This window comes from Stegostoma tigrinum, chromosome 12 (assembly GCF_030684315.1).
Source record: "Stegostoma tigrinum isolate sSteTig4 chromosome 12, sSteTig4.hap1, whole genome shotgun sequence".
Taxonomy (NCBI): domain Eukaryota; kingdom Metazoa; phylum Chordata; class Chondrichthyes; order Orectolobiformes; family Stegostomatidae; genus Stegostoma; species Stegostoma tigrinum.
The window spans coordinates 69,297,306-69,323,925 of NC_081365.1; the positions used below are offsets into that span (position 1 = coordinate 69,297,306).

The following is a 26,620-nucleotide window of genomic DNA, read 5'->3' on the forward strand; positions in this document are numbered from 1 at the left end:
CTGTTAGGAGATCAATATCAGTCTTTTTGGTGTTGCCACACCCTGAATATTTTACTTTCAAGAGGCTAATGAAGGGCAAATAAAAATAAAGCATTAATTTGAAAGCCATGGCCTCAGGGGCTGCTCATTAGCTTATCTGTTTAAAGTACAAAGTTGTTGAAATATACGGAAACCCGGGTATGCTCCTAAGTCTGCCCTAAATCAACCAGTAGAGCAATTGAAAATACTTTGAGAGAAAGTTGTCGTAGCCACTGAAACATAGTCACCCATGATTCCACTTATCGCAGACCTATTGTCAAAGCCAACAAACAGTGACATATTAATTTTACAAAGTAGTAAATGGGCATTCAAACTTTGCAATCGATGACGAATGAACTGAACCAACCATTTGTTACACTTTGCAACTCCCCACAAAGTTTTTAATCAACTTTTCCACTATAACCTGGAGTAATTAATATTTCAAAATGGCATGGTGCCATCTATAGGGGATTTAGGGGGCCTGTGTGGATATAGCAAACTATGGTATTTTTCATATCTAATGGTTGAAAAATGCTTGATATAGTATGTAAAGTCTGAACCAGGAACCGCAAGTTAAAATATTTAATTCATTGCAAAATAAAGCAAACAGAATACATGGGATTGAAAAGGGAAAAGAGATGGAAGGAAAATGTCAAACTCGTTTTTTCTACAATTGTGAATTCTGAAGTCATGAAACACTGCACTTGTAAAAATTAATTTTCAGTGCCAGAGAGGTTGATTGAAAGTAAATCAGGCATACTGAACAACAATAAATTTACTAACACAAGAATGGACAGCCCTAACTTTATTCTGGCAACTTTATTTGGTAAATATCCTAACTTCACTTTTGTTTCGATGTGAAGTTTCTTGGCAGAATGATATAGTGTTAGCATCACTTTAGAGAATTTAATGAAACTTTATTTTGTATTTTTTTTCTCAATTTCATTCCAAATAATAGATATGCAAAGTTACATTTCAACTTGTATCTCAATTCCTGTTCCTATATGCTATCTTGTGACCACTTCTGAAAAGAAAAACAGACCATTTCAAAAGAACTTAACCTATTTTTCTAATCAACCCATTCAGAGATGTTATTATACACGTCTGGAGCAGGTAGGACTTGAACCCAGGCTTCCCAGTCCGGGAAGCAGAGACACTGTACCACTGAACCACAAGAGGGTCCCTGGACAGTTCATTTATATAATGCTGTTCTTGACCTGAGAAAGTTCTACACGACTGTCTTTAAATTAAGTATCTCTGAAGTTAGTGATTGTTATAATGCACAGGAAACAGTACCCAATCTGCGTAACAAGCTCCCGCAAATAGCAGTATGACAGTGTCCACGTCATCTGCTTTTGTGGTGTTGGAGGAGGTGCTGGTATCGACCAGAACTCCCCTTTTCTTTGAGATAATACTGTAGGATCTTTCACATCCAGTTAGGAGGGACGATTGGCTCTTGGTTTACCACCTTATCTGAATGACAGCAATCTTGGCATGTAACATGCCATCCACACTGCACTGGGTGACAGACTAGATTTCACATTTACAACTCTAGAGTGGGAATTGAACTCAAACTACTGACTCAGAAAAAAGATGGCTATTGCTTTGCCAAAAGACACTACATTAGGTCAAATCTACTCCTGCTTCTTTTGTTTTGTTGTGAGTAGCCATTCAGGAGGGTAGGGAGAGTAATCTGATTCTGCACAGAGCTGCATCCCATTAATGATGGACTGTAGAAGTTAACATACTGAGAGGGCAAACAAATCTGGAATGATGTTTAAAAATGCTAGGACAAACGTGCAGACTTTAATGTAAAGATGTGTTGCTATTTCAAGTTGAAATAAATAGGTTGTTTCAACAGTTTCTAGACAATACATCCATAAAACAAATGGATCTTTTCAAAATGGCATAAATTTAAATTTATCACATCAAGGAAGAAATAGAAATGCTGTGACAGAAATTCTGTCCCATAATAGCAAGCAGTTTTGAAATAATACTGACCAATCTACCACATATCGTCGAGATCTGCCCCCCACCCCCACTCCGCCAACACTCCAAACCACTCAAAAAGAAGTTACTTGATTTATATCTCCTCTTCATTTCATAGTTTTAGAGCCAGGGCAGCAACTGCTGTCCTGCTCCCAGATCTTGCTGCTTGTAACTGAATAAATTATCAGATAGCTATGGATTTGTTTATACAACAATGACATCACTGGTCCTAAGGTTGTAATGTAAACTATAGTTAACTCTATGGATCAAAGTGGAGTGGAACTAACTCCTTTCTCTGTGAAATCTTGTTGGTTTGGCCTCAATTCCATGTTTATACCACATACCATGTTTGTATGTTAATGGCTGTGCGAAATGGTTTTGCTTTGTAGCAATAGTGTTGTAGCACAAATGGCAAATCAAGACCTATACTCGTATTCACCATCTCTGTCATTCTTTGCTGGGGAGACAACTGTTTTCAACTTGTATGTTCATTGTATCCACGTTTTTAAAAATTAAGGATTCATTTTGAAATCTGAGTTATTCTTACATCAGTAAGCAAAAAATCAGCAGTCAGGTTTATGATAAATGAAAGTAAACCTCTCTTTTAAATATTAATAATGAAACAAAGTACTCTGAATTGATAAAAGAGCATATTTGTGTTGTTCCTGCCAAAATATTTTACATGGACAGAATGCAAAAGGTGCTCCCTACAGTGGTCATTATGTGCAACACCAGAGCAGCAAATGATAAAGGTATTTGTTAATTATGAAAACATTATGGGAAGTTTGACAAAAAAAAGTTGTTGTCATAGTCATACAGTATTGGGCCCTTGTGGCACAATGGTACAGTGTCTTACTCTGAGCCTGGAGCCTTGGGGTAAAGTCCCCCTCTTCACAGGGATAGTGCTATTTACTTCAGCCATAGTAACAACTGGAGAATTGCTCCAACAGACCATCATGTACTTGAGCTAAGAGAAGCTTCTTATACTGCCGTCATAATGTCCCTATCTCTGAAACAGGAAGCTTGGGGTAAGTCTCATCAGCCTCAAGCCTTTGGTCCAACCAGTCCACACCCAACATAATCCCAAACTAATCCCACCTGCCTGCTCCTGGGCTATATCCCTCCAAATCTTTCTCATTCATGTATTTATCCAAATGCCTGTTAAATGTTGTAATTGTACCCATATCCACCACTTCATCAGGAAGTTCATTTCACACACACAAACCACCATCTGTATTAAAAAAAACTGCTTCATGTCTTTTTTAAATCTCTCTCCTCCCACCTTAAAAATGTGCCTCCCTGACTTCAAATCCCCCCCCCCCAGGGAAAACACAACTACCATTAACTCAGTCTATACCACTCATTATTTTATAAACTTCTATCAGGTTGCCTCTCAACCTAAGCTCCAGTGGAAAAAAGTCCTAGCCTATTCAGCCCTTCGTTATAACTCAAGCCTTCTGTACCTAGCAACATCCTGGTAAATCTCTTCTGAAAACTCTTCAGCTGAATAATATCCTTCCGATAACTTGGTGACCAAATCTGGGCACAATATTCCAGAAGAGGCCTCACCGATATCCGGTACAACCTCACCATGATTGCCCAACTTCTATACTCAAAGGACTAAGCAATGAAGGCAAGCGTGCCAAATGCATTTTTAACCACCCTGTCTAAATGTGACAAACTTCAAAGAATTATGTACCTGACCCCCAGGTCCTCCTGTCCTGATGTTATTATTTTCAATGCAATGTTTACATATTAAAAACAATAAACACTCGAGTCCCCCAGAAACAAAGGAGTAGTAGGATATTAACAAAAGCATTTTTTAACACTGGTTTTTAGTTCTAACTGACTTCAGTTCTATGGCATAACACAGGCATAAAACCTCTTTATCTGTTTGTAATTTCTAGTTTAATAGGAACCTCTGCGGTTTCTCATCCATGTTAGCTGAAGTATAGATATTTCCAGGTAAACCTGTTCAAAGATGCTACAACATACCTGTGAAGAGGGGGACTTTACCCCAAGGCTCCAGGCTCAGAGTAAGACACTGTACCATTGTGCCACAAGGGCCTAAAATTTAGTACACTGAGTTGTAGATATCTTCAAATCAATCTGTCAAGTGATGTTGTTCAGCTCCTCTTGAGGCTGATGAGACTTACCCCAAGCTTCCTGTTTCAGAGATAGGGACATTATGACGGCAGTATAAGAAGCTTCTCTCAGCTCAAGTATATGATGGTCTGTTGGAGCAATTCTCCAGTTGTTACTATGGCTGAAGTAAATAGCACTATCTCAGAGAAGGTGGGTGGATTCAAACCTCACTCTTAGAACTTAAACACATGATGTTGGCTCACACTCCATTAGAGCACTCCGTGAATGCAGAAATGCCCCAGATGCTGTCTTCCAAAGCTTCATCTGCCCTTAGGTGGATGCACAATCAAAAATCTAGCTTAAGCACTCTTTGGGCTATGAAAGAAAACCAACTAAAAACAAAGATATTGGGCCATATGTTCATCTTTTGAGGTGGCGGTTAGAAGATTTACTGACACACAATCCAGCCTCCTGTGCAGCAGTGACTGCCAATTCTATTTTCACCATGACATGGCAGCAATGACCTAGATTTTTGCCTGCTATCAGACACAATCAGGTTGAAAGGCCTACTCTACTCATTGAGACAATGGCTGAGTTCTGGAGAGGAATGTAAGACCCTGCTTATCCCCAGTCCCATACAGCCCGATTGGGCAGCACGGGGATTCAATGGTTCGCACTGCTGTTTCAGCGCCTGGATCCTGGATTTGATTCTAGGCATGATTCCCTGTCCGTGTTGAGTTTATATGTTCTTCGTATATCTGCGTAGGTTTCTGATGAGTGCCCTGGTTTCTTCCCACAGTCAAAAGATGTGCAGGTTAGGTGGATTGGCCATGGTAAAAAAAATTATCCATAGTGTTCAGGGATGTGTAGGCAAGATGGATTAGCCATGTTAAATGTGGAGTTACAGGGATGTGTAAGGGGGCTGGGAATGGTGGGATGTTCTTCAAAAGTTCAGTGTGGATTGATCGGCTGAATGGCCTCTTTCCACGTTTTGGAGATTCTATCCTAAATTCAAAGTCACTATAATCAGAATTTGCAAGTTGTATACATATTGGGAAATCTTTGAAACATTCAAATCTGTCAAAATAAGCATTACTGTGTTCATAACCATCTTCCTCTTCAAAAAGCTCACAAGATCTGTTAAAATAAAATGAGCAGTTCCGCAATTGTGTCAGACATTAGATCAGCAGATCTTCTCTCCTACCTAACCGTACCCCCCACCTCACTGACCAATCCCCATCACTCGCTACCTGCACTCGCTTGTCAACATCCCATCTCCCTTCCCCAGCCCCACCTCTCTATTTATTTGAGCTCCCTTCGTTCCACCCACTTTTCTGAAAAAGGGTCCCCCACCTTAGACATCAGTTCTCCTGCTCCTCTGATACTGCCTGGCCTGCTGTGTTATCTGTCCTCCAGTATCTGCAGTTCTCACTATCTGAGTGTATCGTTGCTGCCTTGTCCCATTATCCCATGCTGGTTAAAATTGCTGGAGATGGGAATGGGGATGGAAATGGGAAATCCTCAATTTAGGTCATGCCCACAATTTTATGCGCTGATCAGCACACGTTGACCCTGCTTTATAATAAGTAAATCCACCTCATTATATCATTTATCAACTAGGATGTTTTCTGAGTGAATGACGTTCACTCTACTGTCACTTATTGGCATTGATACATCTAGAATGAAGTGTATTGAAGGTACAAAATTGTTGTCTATTGTTTATCTATGTATAGAGTTTTAGGAACATCTTGCTGACCCTATTAATCACTAGCTACAAAGGTCCTAAAGTTAATCAATTCTGACAGAGAAAGCGTTATGATTAGACCGGAATACACTTGTTTTTGGCGAAACTGGCCTTTGTCAGGTGCTAACTTTGGCAATCGTTGTCCAGAGGTGAAAATTTTTCACATGTAAAGCAAGAACAAGAATGTCACACGAACAGGCACAAGATTGACCTTGTGCTTACCACTCAAATTATTACAAATTGAACATTATTGTGCTGAAACGAGAGTATTTGTTTTGTAAATAAATTCATTTCATAGACACGGCTAATTTTTCTTTGGTTTCGGGATGATTGCTTTAGAACGAACTGTTGGGAATTTTAACTGTTGTAAATAAGTTGTAAATATTATTGACGGTAATAAGTGAAGGAGCGGACGCTGCTCATTTTACTCCGTGCAGATTTATTTTTGCCAAGGTTAAAGAAAAGCGTGGAACGCTGATAGATTTGCACATTGACATTACGAGTGAGAAATGGGCGTCCGACTGAAACGTGAGGGAGCTCCTGAAGAGGGGAAAAGGAGGCGGAGCATATCAGCAGCAATACTGCGAGCAGCTTGCATAGTTACGTTGCAACTTTAGTGGCTTTTATTTTGGCAGTGTCCGAAACTGGCAGCTTCTCTCACTTTGCATTTTTTTCCCCCTAGTAAGCGTGAAATGAGCGCTCTTCCTGTTGTCAGCATTCCCACCCAATTCCCTCGTTAGTCAGCTCTACTAGCGCCACACGGACCTATTCGCATCTCTGCATTGACATTAAATTGCAGTTCTCTTCAGGAGTCGGACGTGGAGAAAGAAAGAGATGCAGTTTATATGACTACTTGCGCGTACCTTTAAAGGGAATAAAAATAACATCACCTCAGTGAATGTCTTCCCCTGCTGCTGTTTGGACAGATACTACTTGATACCTCCTCAGCCGTTCTTTCTGCAGTACTATTCCTAATAAGGAAACTTTCTGGAAATAAGTCGAGCTGAGAAAAGAGTCGGGGGGGGGGGGTGTGGAGAAGAAAAACGACCGTGTTCCCTGGACTTTTAGTTTGCTGATTCTGCAGGGAGAATCAGCCAAATTGCTGCTCTCCTTGAGCTTTACAACAAATACTGGGGAGGTGAGGCCGCTCGCACATGGTGGATGCACGAGGAAAGGTGGACTGAGGATTCCCCCAAGGCTGAAGGGGATCGAGCGAGTTGCAGGGGAAGAAAAGGAAAGGTCTCCTCCGCCGACAGCGCGCCGAGGAGTTTGATTGGCATCAGCTGTGTGCGCGCCGCGAGCTACCTTCCTCCTTCACGAGAGCCTGCGTGGAGGCACCCATCGCCTCGTCAGAACTTCTCCATCAGAGTGTAGCACACGCGAAACCAACGGCACAGTTTGATGGGTGGGTGAGTGAGACAGTCAGTCAGCCAGCAGTTAGTTCACCGCCCAGATGGTCGTGCATGTGTTTAGATTCCAGTTGCTGAGCAGTTTGCCTAAAGGTTGTGCACTTTGATATTCTTCTTCCTTCCTCCTCCTGTGCGGTTTCTCGGGGTAAGGGAGTACGACACATCATCTGCTATTGCGGCTAAGTCTGAGAATTGGTTTGCGTTGGCTGCGCAAACAACCTGTACAGCACCAGGTCAGTAGCTGTTCAGCGGCGCAGCCTCTCTGCAACTAATTTGCTCCAAAACTATTCAAAGCGTCGATACTGGCTGAATTGCTCTTTGGGCTCCAACTAGTTTTGTTGATGGCATTAGTAGAGTCTTAACTCTTTGCAAATACATGCCTACTGTCGTGTGGCAATCCATGTCATTGTGCTGAAACTCGATACATACATTTTCAATTATTTACTAAACAAAGGCTTAATATACGTAAGCTTAAATTATTGGCTTGGGTTTGGTGAGGAAAAGTATTACTATTGATCTAGGCTGACAACCTAGAGTCATCGAGGTGTACAGCACAGAAACAGAACCTCCGGTCCAACTAGTCAATGTGGACAGATATCCTAAATAAATCTTGTCCCATTTGTCAGCATTTGGCCCACTTCTGTCTAAACTGTTCCTGTTTGTATACCAATCCAGATGTCTTTTAAATGTTGTAATTGTGCCAGCCTTCATCACTACTTCTGGCAGCTCATTTTGGACATGCACTACCCTCTGCTGTGGAAAAAGTTGTCCCTTAGGTCCCTTTTTAGATATTTTCCCTCTTGCCTTAAACCTATGCCTTCTAGTTTTGGACTCTTTCCCTCCATCCCTGGGGAAGAGGCCTTGCCTATTCACCCTATCCATGCCCCTCATTTTATAAACCCCCATTAGGTCACCCCTCAGCCTTGGATGCTCCAAGGAAAATAGCCCCAGCCTATTCAGCCTCTCCCAATAGCTCAAATCCTCCAACCCTGGCAACATCCTTTATAAATCTTTTCTGAACCTTTCACAATTCACAAAATCCTTCCTGTTGCAGGGAGACCAAAATTGCGCACAGTATTGCAAATGCAGCCTAACCAATGTCCTGTACAGCAACAACATGACCTCCCAACTGCAATACTCTATGCACTGACCAATAAAGGCACGCAATCCAAATGCTTTGCTCACGATCCTGTCTACCTCCAACTCTGCTTTCAAGGAACTATGCACCTGTACTCCAAGGTCTCTTTGTTCAGCAACACTCCCCAGGACCTTACCATTAAGACCGGATTTGCTTTTCCAAAATGCAGTACCTTACATTTACCTGAGTTAAACTCCATCTGCCACTCCTTGGCCCATTGGCCCATCTGGCCAAGATCCATTGTAAAGTAAAATCTTTGCTGTCCACTAAACCTCCAATTTTGGAGGTCGTCTGCAAACTTGTTAACTGTATCTCTTATGTTCACCTCCAAATCATTTTTATCGATGACAAAAAGCAGTGGATCCAGCTCTGAACATTGTGGCACAGCACTGGTCACAGGCCTCCAGTCTGAAAAGCAGCCCTCCATCACCACCTTCTGTCTTCCATCTTCGAGCCAGTTCTGTATCCAAATGGCTAGTTCTCCCTCTGTTTCATTTGATCTAACTTTGCTAACCAATCTACCATGTGGTTGTAGCTTGCCTTACTGTGGTCTGTATTGATGGACCCTCATCAGTCCTCTTGGTTACGTCTTTAAAATCTCAATCATGTTGGTGAGACACGATTTCCCACACACAAAGCCGTGCTGAATATCCCTAGTCGGTCTTTGTCTTTCCAAATATATGTAAATCCCATCCGTGAGGATGCCCTCCAAAAACTTGCCTACTTTTCAGGCTCACTGGTCTATAGTTTCCTGGCTTTTCGTTACCACCTTTCTTAAATCATGGTACCGCGTTAGCAAACCTCCAGTCTTCCAGCATGTCAGTGATGCAAAAATCTCATTGAATTTGCTCATTAAAATCTATTCACACCACTATGTACCGGGAAATGCATTGTGGTTTGGACATGGCTAACTAATCATACAAATTTTGTGCTTTTTCCTCATAATTAATCCATGTCTATCCAGTTTAGTCTGCAGTGGCATCCAAAATTCATTGTTTCTAATCTCGATCTCAATGTCAATCACAAATTTGCATTAAGGAAAAAAGAGTGAAACAATCTTTTATTTAAAAAAAGGACTTGGATTTTCAATGTAAAGGAAGAATTCCAAAGCTGTGGAAATGGAATGAACAGGATAGGCTGAGTGCCGTTGAAGTGATGGTGAATACAGGCAGAGCAGTTCAAATCTGCATCATTTATATTTACATATGTAGCCAAACAGACAAGATATGCTAGTACTTTTGCATGACAATTACGCCCTAAGTAAACATCTGCATTTAAATGGTAATATTTCAAACAGATGATGTCACCAGGGAATGACAGACATTTCTGACCGTGTTGAACATCCTTTTTGGTTAAGTACAAAAATAAGAAATGTTGAGAGATATGGGCAAAATCCAGGCAGGTGGGATCAGTTCACTTGGGCTTGTGGTCAGCATAGACTAGTTGGATTTGTTTCTGTGCTGTATGATTCTATGATTATGATTCTAACTGTGATGCAATGCACATTTTTTTTTCTTGTTTTGATTCCCTTTTTTATGGTAGCCAAAAATTTGTACCTGTACAGATTATTCTAATGCATGTAGAACAAAGTAGAGGCTCAATACAGAAATCTTTCTATTGCAACCTTCAGATTAATCTCAAACTGAATGTAAGTGAAAAGACACTTGCTGCAATATTTGAGCCTGTATAAATTGACAATTAATGGTTATTATTGGTTCTGCAGTGGTAGTGGATTACCTTAAATAATCAGTACTAATCCCTGTGCAAGTCTGTTGTGTTACTTAGATGGGAATGTAGGAATCAGTGTTGATGAAATATCTAGTTCTCCAGTCTTTGTCACGCACAGTGAGTGCTTGGACCCTGATTAGGGCTGTTTGTTTTTGCCTCTAACCCTTCATGTAAACTGTTAGTATAAAAACTTCAGTGCATTGCTAGTAATGCAGAATAGTTACACAGCAGGTAACATTATGAAATCCTACCTGATATCTTCCACATTTAATTTATTTGGGAAACAAAATCAAAGAACCGATTTAAACCCTGTGCAGCAAATCTGAGAGAATTTGTCAGCTACTTGAAGAAGAAAGTCTCAGAGTATAACAGTGAAGTCTTTTTGTTACTTTAGTTATCTAAATTAATAGACTAAAGCAAAATTTTAAGGATGGGTAATTTATACACTTACAAAATCTTCTGTTGAATTATCTGCTTCATGTTCATTGCATACCTGAGTTCGATGTTGCTAATTGAATAAAAGCACAGCAAAACAAAAGCAATCTAAGTTGCTCAGGTGTATCTGTCTAAAAAGGGTGTTTTGTTCAAAGTAATATGGTTTTCAGGAATGAAGCAGTTCGGTGATGCGCCGAAAAGCATGAAGAAGCATTTTTTTTAAATCTTCGGGACCCAGCTTGAATCTAGCTCAGATCTTTGACTGAAAAGACCAATAAAAAGGTGATCTGTATCAATGTCAGCTTGGCTACTTGTAAGCATGAGTACATAATTCTCATATTGATGCAAGCTAGGAGAAGTTACATGGATAATTTAAAATGACTCCAATAAAATAGTATTAAAGCAATGGAAAAAAATCTAGAAGTAATTGTCATTTGAAATTTTCTTTGGGAATAGTGTGTATTTTGTACAGCTGCAAAATGTGTGTTCAGTGAAGCGAATAATAATGCGTTATATAAAGACAGACGTTGTCTTTGGGTTTACTGTGTTATTTGCATATTCTACTTTTAAAATGTCATCATGCGATTGACTGAGATACTTCTGAATGTATTGAGGTCAATGCATTTGAGTTGCTTTTCATTTTCCATTTATTTTCCCCGCTGCGATTGCATTCTTAAGTTAGAACACAACAAGTTCAATCTGAACAATTACAGTTGTATTAAAGAAGCATTTTATGCATTTTAGCTGCTCCTTACCAGTATTCAAGCTTTTATTATGCCTACTTTAGCTTCAGTCTCAATTTCTCCTTCCACCAACTGCAACCAGCTCTCAAAATCTATCAGGGAAGGAAAAGCTCAGGAGGTTTGGCAGCATGTGTGAAGAGAAATCAGTTAACATTTCAGGTGTGGTAGCCTTGCCTCAACCTAAAACTCTGATTTCTCTTTGCAGATGCTGCCAGACGTGCTGAATGTTTTCCTGCAACTTCTGTTTTTGTTTCTGATTTACATCAGCCACAGTTGTTTGTTTCCTTCCGGAAAGCAAATCTGCTGTCCTTGCCCAGTCTGGCCTGCATGTGGTTGATTCTTAATTGCCCTCTGAGCAATAAGGAGGGCAATACATGCTAGTGTAGCCAATTGCACCAACATCCCATTAACAAAAAAACTCAACCAAGCCCTTTCATTTTTGCTTGAATTCTAGGTCACACAAAGCCGTATTTACCTGTAAACTTTATAACATGCTTTCTTTTCTCCTATGTTGTTGACCATTAACCCTGACCCATAAATTCCTCTATAATATTGCGTCATTGACTTGGCAACCTCTCCAATTTTGTCATCCCCTACAGTCAGAGGGCAGCATGATGCTTAACTGGTTATTGTTGCTGCCTCACAGCACCAGGGACACGGGTTCGACTCCACCCTCGAACAACTGTCTGCGTGGAGTTTGCACATTCTCACCGTGTCTGCGTGCTCTAGTATCTTCCCACAGTCAAAATGTACAGTTTAGGTCAATTGGCCATGCGAAGTTACCCATAGTGTCCGGGAATGTGCTCGCAAGGTCACTTTGCCATGGCAAATGCAGAGTTACAGAGAGGGGTTAGGTCTGGGAGAGATGCTGTTTAGAGGGTTGGTGTGGACTTGATGGGCTGAATGGTTTGCTTCCACACTCAAGGGACTCTGTATCCTCTGCTCTGCCTTGTCTTTGCTCTCTGAAGCTCCTTACTTGAGCCCTTTCATTTCTGCGCAGTCCCCATCACAGGTATGGAGTATGTTTCCATGATTGCACTAATTTTAAAGGGGTTGTATTGTGCATGGTCTGCATTGGGCAGTTTCAGTTTGCTGAATGGCCCTTCAGCTCATGAGAAACATTGTATCTACAAGTGGCCAAAACTACACGTATTGTTTTGGATTATGAAAAGCCTCAATCAGTTTCTTTTATCTAAGTTTTAGATCGCCACTCCCGCAATGGCTGTAATTTATTACAGCTCTTCAAAATGTAATTTCACCCTCCCTGTCTGATCATTAGCAGATTATCCTTTGCCAGGGCGCTTGGAGAAAAAGGTTTCAAAAGTGAAGTCATGTTTGACAAACATTTATGAAAGATTTTTGAGGATGTAAGTAGTAGTGTGTATAAAGGGGAGTCAGCAGATGCATTGCAAAAGGCAACAGATAATGTGCTATATTTGAAGTTCATGCACAGCATCAAGGCTCTGGGGATTAACTGCTAGTCTTTAAAATAAATAGGTAGTTGAATTGTTGTTGCTTTGGTATTAATTTTCCAAAATTCCGTGGATACAGGGAAGATTCCATTAATTTGAAAAATAGTGAAAGCAATTCCTTTATTCAGGAAGAAAACGAGGAAACTGGAAAGGAAACAAAAGGCTAGGCCAGGGTTAATATCCATCAGACTGAACATTAACACCTATTTTTAAATGCTATAACAGTGCGTTTAGAAAAAAGACCATGTTATTAGGCAGTGTCAATGCGTTTTAACGAAAGGGAACTCCCTTGGTTTAGCCAATTTCCTTGGACTTCTTTGAGGAAGTAACATATGGTGAATAAAGGGGAACTAGTTATTATAGGATACTGTGATTTCCAGGAGGTACTTGGTAAGGTACCACAAAGATCATTGTGGAAGATCAAAATTCATGGTTAGCAGGTAGCATTTTGGCTAATTGACAGAAAACAGAAGGTAGTCATAAATTATTCATTTTCTGATTGGCAAAATGTAATGAGAAGTGTGGAACAGGAATTGATGCTGGAGCTCAGTTTTTATAAACTGCTTGGATGAAGTGACCAAAAATATGGTTACCACACTTTGCAATAACTAAATTTTCAGATTACAAAAGGTAGGTGGGAAAGTAATTTGTGAAGAGGGTACAGGAAACTACAAAGGGATATAGATACTCAGTGAGGTAAGCAAAGAGTTGGCAATGAATATAATGTGAGAAAATAAGAAATTGTCCATTTTGGCAGTAAGAATGGAAAAGGAGCCATGTTATGTAAATGGTGAGAAGTTTCAGAATTCTGCAATGCCATGTGTTTCCTTGTACACAAATCACAAAGTTAGTATGCTGGTACAGCAGGTGATTGGGAAAGTTAATAGAATGTTTATTGTGAGGGTAGTTGAATGCAAAAAAACAGGAAGGTTATGGTTCAGTTATAGAGGGCATTGACAAAAACATGTCTGGATCATGATGCAGTATTGATCTCCTCTTGCTTTATTTAAGGAAGAATTTAAATGCATTGGAAACTGGTCCATTAAGGTTCATTGGAAAATGCTTAGACTGGTAAGATTGTTTTGTAAGGAAATATTGAACAAGCTTGCCTTGTACCAACTGGTGTTAGAGTGAAGGGTGAGGTGATTTGATGTGTATAAGATCTTAACAGTGGGTATGGAAAGGGTAATCTTCGTGAGAGATTATACAATTAGGGATCATTCTCTTAAAAATAAGAGACCACCTATTTAAGACAAAGATGAGGAGAAACGTTTCTCACAGGGGTCAGGTCGTGAGACTTTGGAACTCTTCCTCAAAAAGGTAGTGGAAGCTGAGTAGTTGAATATTTTTGAGACAGAGGTAGATAAATTCTTGATAAAGAGTTGAAAGTTTAAGGTCTGGGTGAAAACATTGAGTAATTTGATTGTGATCTTGTTGAATGACGGACAGAGTAGTGCTGAGGGGTCAAGTGGCCTAGTACAGATTTTCGTATGCTTAAGGTGTAAAGATTGGGATGAAAGGGGAATTTTTCAAGTCTGCAGGTCGTGATTACTGGCGACCCATCAGGATTAGTGCTGGGGCCTCAACGGTTTACTGTCAATATTAATGACTTAGATGAACTGACCAAGAATGACATGTTCAAGTTTTCTAGTGATTCAAAGCTGGGAATGTTATTTGTGTGGGGGACACGGGCCGGAAAGAAATTTCTTCAAGTTCCTTGAGTTGGCAACAAGGTGGAAGGAGGCCTTTATTTTGGGGAAGTATTATGTCAATGGTTGTAAGAATAGGAAAGCAGAAGTTTTCAAAGTTTAGAATTTTTGTGTATTGAGCGTTCCGAGATACTTGTGTAAACTTGTACAAAGAACAGAAAGTTACCATGCAGGTACAGCTCTCAGTCAGGAAGGCAAATGACATGTTGCCCTTTTATTGACGTGGAAATTTGACCTCAAGAATAAAGAAATCTTACTGAAATCGTCTGAGGCTCAGGAATACCGTGCAATTTTGGTCTCTCTTTCACAGAAAGATATACTTGAACTGTAGTCAGTACATTAAAATTTCACTAGATTATGTCCTAGGATTAAAAACTGTTGTCTTATGAAGAGATGGAGTGAACTTAGTCTGCATTCTCTGGGGTTTAGAAGAAAAAGAGGTGATCCATTGAAACATAGAATATCCTGATGAGACTCAACCGGCTTGACTTTAATGTTATTCCCCTTGACAGGGGAATCAGGGCACAGCCTCCGAGGTGGAGAAATTTTTCTTCATTCAAAGTGTTGTAAGTGTTTGGATATGGGTGGCTTATTGAGTATTTTTAAGGCTAAGGTAGAAATATTTTTGGTTTCTGGTGAAAATGATTTATGTGGGCAGTGGCTGTCATAGTGGAGTTAAGGTAGATGATTAGTTATTATCATATCAAATGGTAGACAGGTTCCAGAGGTTGTATGATCTATTCCTGCTTCAACTTCTTATGTTCCCAAACTGAACTTTTTCATTTTAAATCTTGATTCCTGGGTTAAGTGAGTCATTGGCCTACAAATAGTCTCAAATATCCCAATTAATACTTAAAGAATTTGATATTATGCAACTTAAAACATCGGTTTATTTCAGAAATATTTTGTTGAAACTTTAGAACATAACAGCACAGTACAGGCCCCTCGGCCTTCAATGTTGTGCCGACCTGCCATACCGATCTCAAGCCCATCTAACCTACACTTTTTCATGTACATCCATATGCTTGTCCAATGATGACTGAAATGTACTTAAAGTTGGCGAATCTACTACCGTTGCAGGCAAAGCGTTCCATTCATTTACTACTCTGAGTAAAGAAACTACCTCTGACAAATGTCCTATATCTTTCACCCCTCAATTTAAAGCTATGCCCCCTCGTGCTCGCCGTCACCATCCAAGGAAAAAGGCTCTCCCTATCCACCCTATCCAACCTTCTGATTATTTTATATGTCTCAATTAAATCACCTCTCAACCTTCTTCTCTCTAATGAAAACAGCCTCAAGTCCCTCAGCCTTTCCTCGTAAGACCTTCCCTCCATACCAGGCAACATCCTCGTAAATCTCCTCTGCACCCTTTCCAAAGCTTCCACATCCTTCTTATAATGCAGTGACCAGAACTGTACGCAATACTCCAAGTGCAGCCACACCAGAGTTTTGTACAGCTGCAACATAACGTCATGGTTCCATAATTCGATCCCTCTATTAATAAAAGCTAAAACACTGTATGCCTTCTTAACAACCCTGTCAACCTGGGTGGCAACTTTCAATGATCTGTGTACATGGACACCGAGATCTCTCTGCTCATCTGCACTACCAAGAATCTTACCATTAGCCCAGTACTTTGCCTTCTGCTTACTCCTACCAAAGTGCATCACCTCACACTTGTCCGCATTAAACTCCATTTGCCACCTCTCAGCCCAGCTCTGCAGCTTATCTATGTCTCTCTGTAACATACAACATCCTTTTTCACTATCCACAACTCCACCGATCTTGGCTTCGTCTGCAAATTTACTAACCCATCCTTCTACGCTCTCATCCAAGTCATTTATAAAAATGACGAACAGCAGTGGACCCTTGCAGTCCACCACTAGTAACTGGTCTCCAGGATGAACATCTCCCATCAACCACCACCCTCTGTCTTCTTTCAGCAAGCCAATTTCTGATCCAAACTGCTATATCTCCCACAATCCCATTCCTCCGCATTTTGTACAATAGCCTACTGTGGGGAACCTTATCGAATGCCCTGCTGAAATCCATATACACCACATCAACCGGTTTACTCTCATCTACCTGTTTGGTCACCTTCTCAAAGAACTCAAGGTTTGTGAGGCATGAACTACCCTTCACAAAACAGTGCTGACTATCCCTAATCAAATGATTCTTTTCTAGATGATTATAAATCCTATCTCATATAACCTTTTCCAACAACTGAAGTAAGGCTCACTGGTCTGTAATTACCAGGGTTGTCTCTACTCCCCTTCTTGAACAGGGGAACCACATTTGCTATCCGCCAGTCTTCTGGCACTATTCCTGTAGACAATGACGAGTTAAAGATCAATGCCAAAGGCTCGGCAATCTCCTCCCTGGCTTCCCAGAGGATCCTGAGGTAAATCCCACCCAGCCCAGGGGACGTATCTATCTTCACACTCTGTCGGATTTCTAATACCTCTTCCTTGTGAGCCTCAATCCCACCTAGTCTCGTAGCCTGTATCTCAGTATTCTCCTTGACAACATTGTCGTTTTCTAGAGTGAATACTGTAAAAAAAAAATTCATTTAGCGCTTCCCCTATCTCCTCTGACTCCACACACAACTTACCACCACCATCCTTGATTGGGCCTAATCTTACTTTCGTCATTCTTTTATTCCTTAAATACCTATAGAAAGCCTTAGGGTTTACCCTGATCCTATCTGCCAACAACTTCTCATGTCTCCTCCTGTCTCTTCTGAGCTCTCTGTTTAGGTCTTTCCTGGCTACCTTGTAACCCTCAAACACCCTAACTGAGCCTTCACATCTCATCCTAACATAAACCTTCTTCTTCCTCTTGACCAGAGAGATTCCACTTCCTTCGTAAACCATGGCTCCTGCGCTCTACTGCTTCCTCCATGCCTGACAGGTACATACTTATCTAGGACACACAGGAGCTTTTCCTTGATTAAGCTCCACATTTCTAACGTGTCCATCGCGTGCAGTTTCCTTCCCCATCCTATGCTCCCTAAATCTTGACTAATCTCATCGTAATTGCCTTTCCCCCAGCTATAACTCTTGCCCAGCGGTATATACCTATCCCTTTCCATCACTAAAGTAAACATAACAGAATTGTGATCGCTATCACCAAAGTGCTCACCTACTTCCAAATCTAACACCTGGCTGGGCTCATTACCCAGTACCAAATCTAATGTGGCTTCGCCCCTTGTTGGCCTGTCTACATACTGTGTCAGGAAGCCCTCCTGCGCACACTGGACAAAAGCTGACCCATCTATAGTACTCGAACTATAGTGTTCCCGGTCAATATTTGGAAAGTTGAAGTCCCCCATGACAACTACCCTGTCTGTCTCACTCCTGTCGAGAATCATCTTTGCTATCCTTTCCTCTACATATCTGGGACTATTCGGAGGCCTATAGAAAAATCCCAACAGGGTGACCTCTCCTTTCCTGTTTCTAACCTCAGCCCATACTACCTCAGTTGACGAGTCTGCAACTGTAATAGTGTCCTTGACCAACAATGCCACACCTCCCCCTCTTTTACCATCTTCTCTGTTCTTACTGAAACATCTAAATCCCGGAACCTGCAACAACCATTCCTGTCCCTGCTCTATCCATGTCTCCGAAATGGCCACAACATCAAATACATGGTCATTCCTTTAGGGTCACTGGGTTAAAATCCTGGAACTACCTTTTTCGTAGCATTATGGGTCTAACTATGGTATATGGACTGCAACAATTCAAGAAGGCAGCTCTCCACGTTCTCAAGGGGAAACTAGAGACACATTCTGTGTCACCTTTGGAATATCACCATGTGGTTAAGCTATTTCCACAATGCTGCTGTATAGGAAGTTTCAACCTTTGACTCTGGGTGATGGCTACTTGTTCTCTCTACCTACTGCACTAGAGACAATCAATTAGTTTGTGCACCTTTTTGATTAAAACTATATTTTTGGGATGTATTGTTTCTTTGAACTAATGATTGGGTAGAAAGGATTTACATAACATCCAATTGGAGAGCAGAAAAACACAGACTCAGCCAATGATGACAAAGCATTTAACCAATACATAGGACTTACCACACAGATGCATCAGTCAGAAAGGCACAACAATGCTTCTTCTTCCTCAGGCAGCTTAGGAAATTGAACATGTCCATTACGGCCCTCCACCAACTTTTACAGATGCACCAGAGAAAGCATGTTATCCTGGTGCATAACGGCCTGGTATGAAAACTGCTCTGTTCAAGATGGTACAAAACTACAGGAAGTTGTGTGCACTGCCCAGGCCATCACGGACACCAAACTCCCATTTGTGGACTCCATTTACAGTTCTTGTTGCCATGGAAAGGCTGCCAACATCACCAAAGACCCCTCCCACTCCAGAAGATACAGAAACACACACATGTTGCTTCGCACATCTTTGTATGCCTCACTGTGTGTAAGCACCCTATGATCTATACGTTTGTCTGTACTGTTAGCAAAACAATGCTTTTCATTGTACTTAGGTACTCGTGATTCCAATAAATCAATTAAATAATAGGAAGAAAATTGCTATATAGATTGAGATGGAAACAATAAAAGATGTTGTGTCTGGTGAATTTTATGTTCACTGCAAAAAATGAGTGAGTTGCGTTCATATGGTTCTTTATTGTAATGTCAGAATATTCCACAGTCGTTTCCAATCATTTAAGTTTGTTTTCAATAGAGTCATTTTTATTGAAAAATGGGAGATCAGTTTGAAAGGAAAAGACATTATTCCATATTGTTGCCGTCAAGTGTCAGTTTTGAGATGTCTCCCGTTAGGAGCATCACCATTTCAGTAGTCAAGAAGTGTCTCACTGGCTGTCACTGGCTCTAGACTCCAGAGTCCCAGGTATCTTTGGGCTGAGCTTTGGATCAATTTTTCAGAATAAGTTTGAGAATGAGAATGCATCAAGAAGACCATTTTGCTCATTGTGCAATTAGTGTGCTGTTGTTAGTACGAAGTTAAGATGAACAAACTGAGCATTGGTCTACCACAGAAGACTTCCATTCCCTGATTCGGGGAGAAGCAATGGCTTATAGTGGCATTATTGCTGGGCTATTAATCCAGAGATTGATGTAATGTTCTGGGATAGATGGTGGAATTTGAATTCAATGAAAATCTAGTACTAAAAATCTAATGGTGACCACAAAACTATTGTTGGTTTTATTTTGGGGTGGGGGGAGCGCTGAATGCTTCTAGGGAAGGAAACTGCTATTCTTAACTGTTTTGGACTACGTGTTGCTCCAGACCCGCAGCAATGTCGTTATCGCTAAACTGTCCTTTGGCTTGGGCAATATGTGCAGGCCTAAACAATAATGCTACCATCCCCAGAACCTTTTTAAAAAAGTTCAAGGCAACATTCAAATTCTATTCCAATTATCTTAAACCCAAACAATCTTCAGTTGTTAGCTCAGCGCTGGAGTCTTTCATTTTTCAGAATACCTTCTAGATTCAACTTTCATTTTACTTACACCTTCTGAATATGGTATATTTACAGTATACTCTATTGAAGATAGTTACCCTTTCTCCATGCTAGAGGTCTGAACTTTCCACCATGTAGAGTGATTGGAATGAATAGCATATTTGGGGAAGCTCGATAAGGAGAATCCTTATTGGTGATATGCAGAAACTGAAAGATAAAAGAAGTGGAGATGAGAATGAAATGAGATGTAGTAGTGTTAAAGATTGCTGGAGGGCAAGTACTGGGATAGATCTAATGGACGAAATGTTTGCCCCTACGCTGTACATTCTATGTCATACTGCCTTTTTAGGTAAGTGTCAATGACCAAAATCTGATTTGTGGACGATGTGGCTAATCTACTTCTCAGCTGTGTGACTTAACATCTTTCTACAGTAAACTGAAACATGTTGTTGTCTGGTTTCGTTTTACTGATTGAGAAGGGGGGAAGATGTTGAGAGATGCAGCAGTGACAGTGCTTCCTCATTTAAATTACTGCACATTCTAGTAGGTACTCTGTCATTTAGAAAAGCACACAACCAACCTTCAGCATACTCATCTGATGTTGGCATTTTATTGGGAACATTGGAGTGGAGAAGCACTCTGTTGGAGTATCTATGCTGCTAGTAATTTGTGATCAACACAAATTTGCTTCTTTATACAACAGCCCCGTGACATTTTATTAAAATGTTTCATCTCCAGTTGGTAGGAGTGTCTGTGGGATAGATGTAAATGAATCTAGCAACATTCTGTACCATTTTGTTAAACAGCTGAAACAAAATGTTAGCAGAAGTCTGACCAGCTAGAAAATCCCATTTTGTTGACTAGCAATGCAACCGTTTAGTGGTTCAAAATTGAAAAACGTCTTAATCAATAATACAATTTAGTAAGCACTGCAAATCATATAAACATAGAAAGGAGATTCTGGTGCTGGTAATTATTTATATACTATATCTTCTGCATCAGTTCTGCTTTGTCATTCTTTTGTATTGTTTTCATAGAAACCACAGAGTAACACGTTTTTGGGGTAATTTAAACATCACCTGCCCACGTGAAAATGTAAGGAGGAATAAACTGGGTTGATTTTTGTCTGAGATGAACGAAAATTTAATAAGTGGAAATTCTGCTTTCAAAATCAGTCTACGGTCTTTAGAAATGCTATATATATTGTCCATGTATTTTTGTTCGTTCTTTCTCTCTAATTGTTGAATCTTGAACAGCTCTGGATCACGCTGTCCTCCAATAAATGTGTATTGCAATGTTTGCCCATTACATGCCCATTTAACCTTGGAAAAAAAATAAATTGGTCCCATTTACATTTTTGAATCGACCTTTTCAGACATGTCTTGCACACCTCTGGGACAGGTGGGACTTGAACCCAGGCTTTCTGATTAAAAAGGTTGGGACACTACAAGAGGCCAAAAAAGTCATGTTATGTGCATGTCAACTTTTTAACCTTTCTAACTGTTTCACTTTCTAATTATCTCAAGAATTTCAACACTACATTTCCGCTCCTATTTATTCCCCTCCCCGTGCCCCTATCACAGAACCACTTGGCAGTAAAAATAGGAAACGCCCTGAAATTAAATCAACAACAAGAAGAGCTATCGAGTTGGAAGGTGTAGAATCTGTGTGGGTAGAGCTGAGGAATCTCAAAGGAAGAAAAGACCCTGAAGCGAGTTATGTACAGGCCTACTAGCAGTAGTCAGGATGCAGGGAAGAAAACAAATGCCTTTTCTATTCCCCGATTTAAGAAAGGCACTATTACAGTAATCATGAGGACTTCACTGTGCAAAAAGACAGGGAAAAATCAGGTCGGTGGACTTCGAGGATTTCATGGAATGTTCGAGGTTTTTTGGAGCACCTTCTGAGCCCACTAGGGAACAGGCATTTCTGGGGTTTATGTGTAATGAGGCAGACATGATCAGGGAGATGAAGGTGAAAGACTGCCTAATGGGCAGCGACCATAATATGATAAACTGCAGGGTGAATTCTGAGGGGGAGAAGCTGGAATCAGATGTTACTGTTACCATGGAGTGAAGATAACCATATAGGCATGAGAAAGGAGCTTGCTACACTTGATATGAAGGGGAGCCCAGCAGGGAAGATGACAGAGCAGCAATGACTGCGTTTTCAGGGGATAATTCTGGAGACATGGTAGAAATTCATTCCAAGGAAGAAGAAACGTGCTAAGGGGAGGTTGAGGCAATCATGGCTGACTGGGAAAGTCAGGGACAGCATAGAATTGGGAAACCTTTAAAAATCTCCATAGGATAACTTAATAAGGATGGAGAGAAGATGAAAAAGGAGTCTAGGCTAGCTAGTAACAGAAGATTGCAGGTGTTTTATTTTAAGGTATCTAAAAAGGTAAGAGAAAGACGAGAGTAGACATTGGACCATTGGAAAATGAAGCTGGAAATAAAGTAATGGGGAGCAAGGAAATGTTGGAGGAACTGAATAGGCACTTTGCATCAGTCTTCATGGTGGAAGACACCAGTAGCACACTAGGACTTTGAGAGTCAGAGGTAGATGTGAGTGTAGTGGCTGTCACTAAGGAGAAGGTTCTGGTGAAGCTGAAAGGCTTGAATGCGGGTAAATCACCTGGCCCAGAGTTCTGAAGAAGATAGCTGAAGAGATCGTAGAGGCGTTGGTGGTGATCTTTGGGGAGCGTTCTGGAGGACTAGAAAATGGCCAATGTAACAGCCTGTTTCAGAAGGAAAGGAGGCAGAAAACAAAAAAACTTTTCATAAGTTATCCTGACTCTGGTCATTGGTAGAACTTGAGTCCATTGCAGGGTGAAATTGCAGAATACAAGTAAGTGGATGGTAAAATAGGCTGAATCAGCATGACTTTGGTAAGGGGGATCATGCCTGACAAATCTGGTAGAATTGTTTGAGGTGGTAACTTGCAAGTTAGACAAAGGAAAGCCAGTGGATGTGATCTGTTTGGATTTCCAGAAGGCAGCTAAATAAAATAAGGGCCCATGCTCTTACGGACAAAGTACGGATATGGATCAAAGACTGGCTGACTGGCAGAAGGCAGTTAGAAAGGACGAAGGTCTTTTTCAGGACAGTAGCCAGTGACTAGTGCGACCGTGACTATTTACACTATATATAAATGATCTGGACAAACGAACCGAGGACAGTGTTGCTAAGTTTGCAGATGACACAAAGGTAGTTCGAGGGCCAGGTAGTGTTGAGATGAGATAGCAGGCAGACTGCAGAGTGACTTGGACAGGCTGTGAAAATGAGCAAAGAAATGGTGGATGAAATTGAATGTGAGATTATGTCCTTTGGTAGGAAGAATAGATTTTCTAAACATGGAAAGACTTGAGAAATCTGAACCTCGAAGGGACTTGGGAGTCCGAGTTCAGGATTCTCTTAAGTTTAACACCCAGGTTCATTTGGCAATTAGGAAGGCAAATACAATGTTAGCATTCATTTCAAAAGGGCTACAATACAAGAGCAGAGATCTACGGTGTCAGAAGTTCAAGTCTCTCAATTAGACTGTATTTGGGATATTGTGCACAGGTTTGGGCTCGATATCCGAGAAAAGATTTTGGTGTTGGAGGGGGTCCAGAGGAGATGTATGTGAAGGATTCCAGGGTCAAAGGGCTTGTCACATGATGAACGGTTGAGGTTTCTGGGTCTGTAATCAATAGAGTTTAGGAAGGATGAGGACGGTTCTGGTTGAAACAGACAGAATACTGAGAGGCCCAGTTAGTCTGGACCTGGAGATGTTTCCACTAGTAGGAGAGACCAGGACCCAAGGATGCAGCCTCCGAATGAAAGGACAACCCTTTAAAACTGAGATGAAGGCCTATTTCTTTAGTAAGAGGATGGTGAATCTGGAAATCATTACCACCGAAGGCTGTAAATGCCAAGTCATTGAATTTATTAAAGGCAAAGATAGGTTGAAGATTAGTAAGGGGATCAAGGATTACTGGAAGGCAGCAGGAGAATAGGATTGAGAAACATATCAACTATGATCGAACAGTGGAGCAAATTTGATGAGCCTATTGACCTAATCCTGCCCCTATGTCTTATGGTCCATGATTATTACTGTACTTTTCCAATGTGCCCACTGTGCCAAATAGAATCAGGTTACTGTATACACATCACAAAATTCTTGTTAAACTTGTCCTGAAATTGTCAACACCTCATTATCATGCTGTGTATGTGTTCTTAGGGCTGGGTGCTGTTAGTGCTGATTTAAGAGGTATATGCAATCTCACAGCACTTTTCTCAACATTTCAAATCACATTACAGTTAGATTATCTTTTTGAAGCATAGTTGCCCTGTGCAACATGAGAAGTGTGGGTCATTTTGCACACACCAAAGTTAGCCAAGCAGTAATGGAACAATGTGCAGTTGACCTATTTATCGATGTCTTGCCCAGGACATTGGGGATGTATTTACGTGTTCTTCTCTGAATTCATGTCATGGCGGCTTGAGACATAAGACAGGGCCTTTGCATAGAATGATAGAGCAGAAAGAGACCATTCAGTCCATCACGCCTGTGCCACTGTTTTACTCGAACAGTCTGTTGGTTCTAAAGCTGTGATGTTTTGCCAAAGCTGTGCAGATTTTGTTTTCCCTCCTAGGATTTATCCAGTTCCTTTTATTTAGGCGAGTAAAGGATCTTTTCCCACTAACCTTTTTTATGGCAGTTCATTCCAGATCATAACATCTTGTATCTTTTTTGTTTTAATTGAAAAATCCTCATCATGCCTCTCCAATGTTTGCTAATTGACTTTAAATTTTTACACTTGGTTACCAATCCTATTCAGATTTTCCTTATTTACTTGATTTAAACAAAAACTCATGATTTGCAAATGCTCTACTCAATTTCTTTACAACTTTCTCTGCTATAAGGAGAACAAACTTGACTTCTCCTGTCTCTGAAAAGTCCCTCATTCCTTGCGCTGTTTGTTTCACCTGGATATACTCCATGTGTATAGGACATCACTCCTCTGGAGTTTCTCCACTGGGATCTCCAGTGAGAACTTGCTGTGTTCTCTTCCTTACTCCCTGAACTAATCTGAAATGTTTAGTTTTGTCATGCAGTACGCTCCGTAACTTCAGTGGAAGTGAGCACATTGGATTTGTATATACTGTCCCACAGAAATTGTACCTAATGAGCACCTGAATGCTTTATTTACAGGTTTCTGCTTCAGCATCTTCAGCCAAGTTTAAATTATGGTAATTTACAAGGAGGACCAAAGGTGTGTGCTAAAATCAACAAAGTGATGTTTTATTAATGCAGCACCCATTCAATGCCTGCTTTATCCTTTCACTAAAATAACCCCGGGTGTTTGCAAGGTGTAATATTTACACAAAGAAAGCAGGCGGATGGTTGTTGTCAGATGGTCTGAAAATTAAAAGCAAGATGACATCTCCAACAAGAGACCAGGTGGAGATTCTGATCAATGAAGTTTTAAGTTAACTCTGCTGGTGCTATTTAGGAACAGGAAAGAAGGATGCTTGCACCTTGCCAATCACGCGTTACAGTGTCTGTCTGATGTATCTTCTTTGACTCGGCACGTCCTCAAAGAACTTCTATATGTAACCTGCCAGGATTCCTATTACAAGTGGGATGTTCCTTGAGCAGACAAAGACAAAATCCATTTGGTTGGAGTGGAGAAGCAAAAAGATTGTGATCACACTAACAGAGGTATTTTATAGGCCTTGAACTAATGTGAGAACGTGATTGAAACAAAGTGATAGAAGAGCAAGAGATAGTAGGAACAGCAGATACTGTAGAGCTGGATGAACACAGCAGGCCAAGCAGCATCAGAGGAGCAGGAAAGCTGATGTTTGGGCCTAGACCCTTCATCAGAAATGGGGGAGGGGAAGGGGATTCTGAAATAAATAGAGGCAGGAAGGCGGTTAGAAGATGGATTGCAGTGGGAGAGAGATCCACTGAGGTTTTTCCTGAGGGAGCAGGGTAACTTCTTGAAGTCACAAAGATTGGCAAGAACTATAGAGTGTTGACACTGTGGTCTGAAATTATCAAACGTGACTAAATGATGAGGGAAAGGATGTTCTGAAACGTATTCAGGAGAACTTCCAGATCAGCATGCTGTTAGTCGAGCACAGAAGGAGGCATTGCTGGAATTGGTATTGGTGAATGAGTTAGACCTAGTTAAGATTGATCATTATAAAGTAAGGTTTGGACCAGTGTTGCAAGAGAGTTGGAAACAGTCTAAAATAGGACATTATTTTGGAAGATGGCTAATTTCAATGAGATAAGAATGAATCTTTCCAGAGCTGTCCTTTTTTTGTGACAGAGAAGCAGGAACACATAATGACATAATGAGTTGTATGATGAATACTAATTCAACTCAGAGAGCAAAAACCAAAACAGATAAGATAGGAGGATAAGTGAAAACGAAAAGTAGAAAAGCAAGAATATGAGAATAGAGCGGCAGTTACCACAAAAGGAAACCCCCACAAAAAAACCATTTAATTGTCTTTGTATTGTAGATGGGTAGGTATGAAGTATTTTGTGGGACCTATTTGGTACAAAGAGAGCAAAATATATTTGGAGGCAAAGAGCAAGATGTGAGCGCGTAATGAATATTGTAACAGTGTGTATTAAAGGAGAGGAATCTAGTAAAATATTGGAGGTAATAGTGTACAAATTGAGTGGCAGGAGATAGTGAAA

General features: G+C 40.7%; 1 protein-coding gene across 7 annotated transcripts in view; it reads left to right on the top strand.

The window, feature by feature from the left end:
- LOC125457243 (rho GTPase-activating protein 6) overlaps positions 1–26,620 on the top strand; it is a 497,221-nt gene that overhangs the window by 298,298 nt on the left and 172,303 nt on the right. The window contains exon 1 of one of the 7 annotated variants that reach the window (XM_048541204.2): positions 6,424–7,245. The exons of 4 other annotated variants lie outside the window; for them this stretch is intronic. The gene's annotated coding sequence lies outside the window, so the exon portion shown is untranslated. Of the gene's footprint in view, positions 1–6,423; positions 7,246–7,379; positions 7,479–26,620 lie in introns of those variants that run through there. 2 more of the 7 variants (XM_048541199.2, XM_048541200.2) reach the window with 2 other exon arrangements.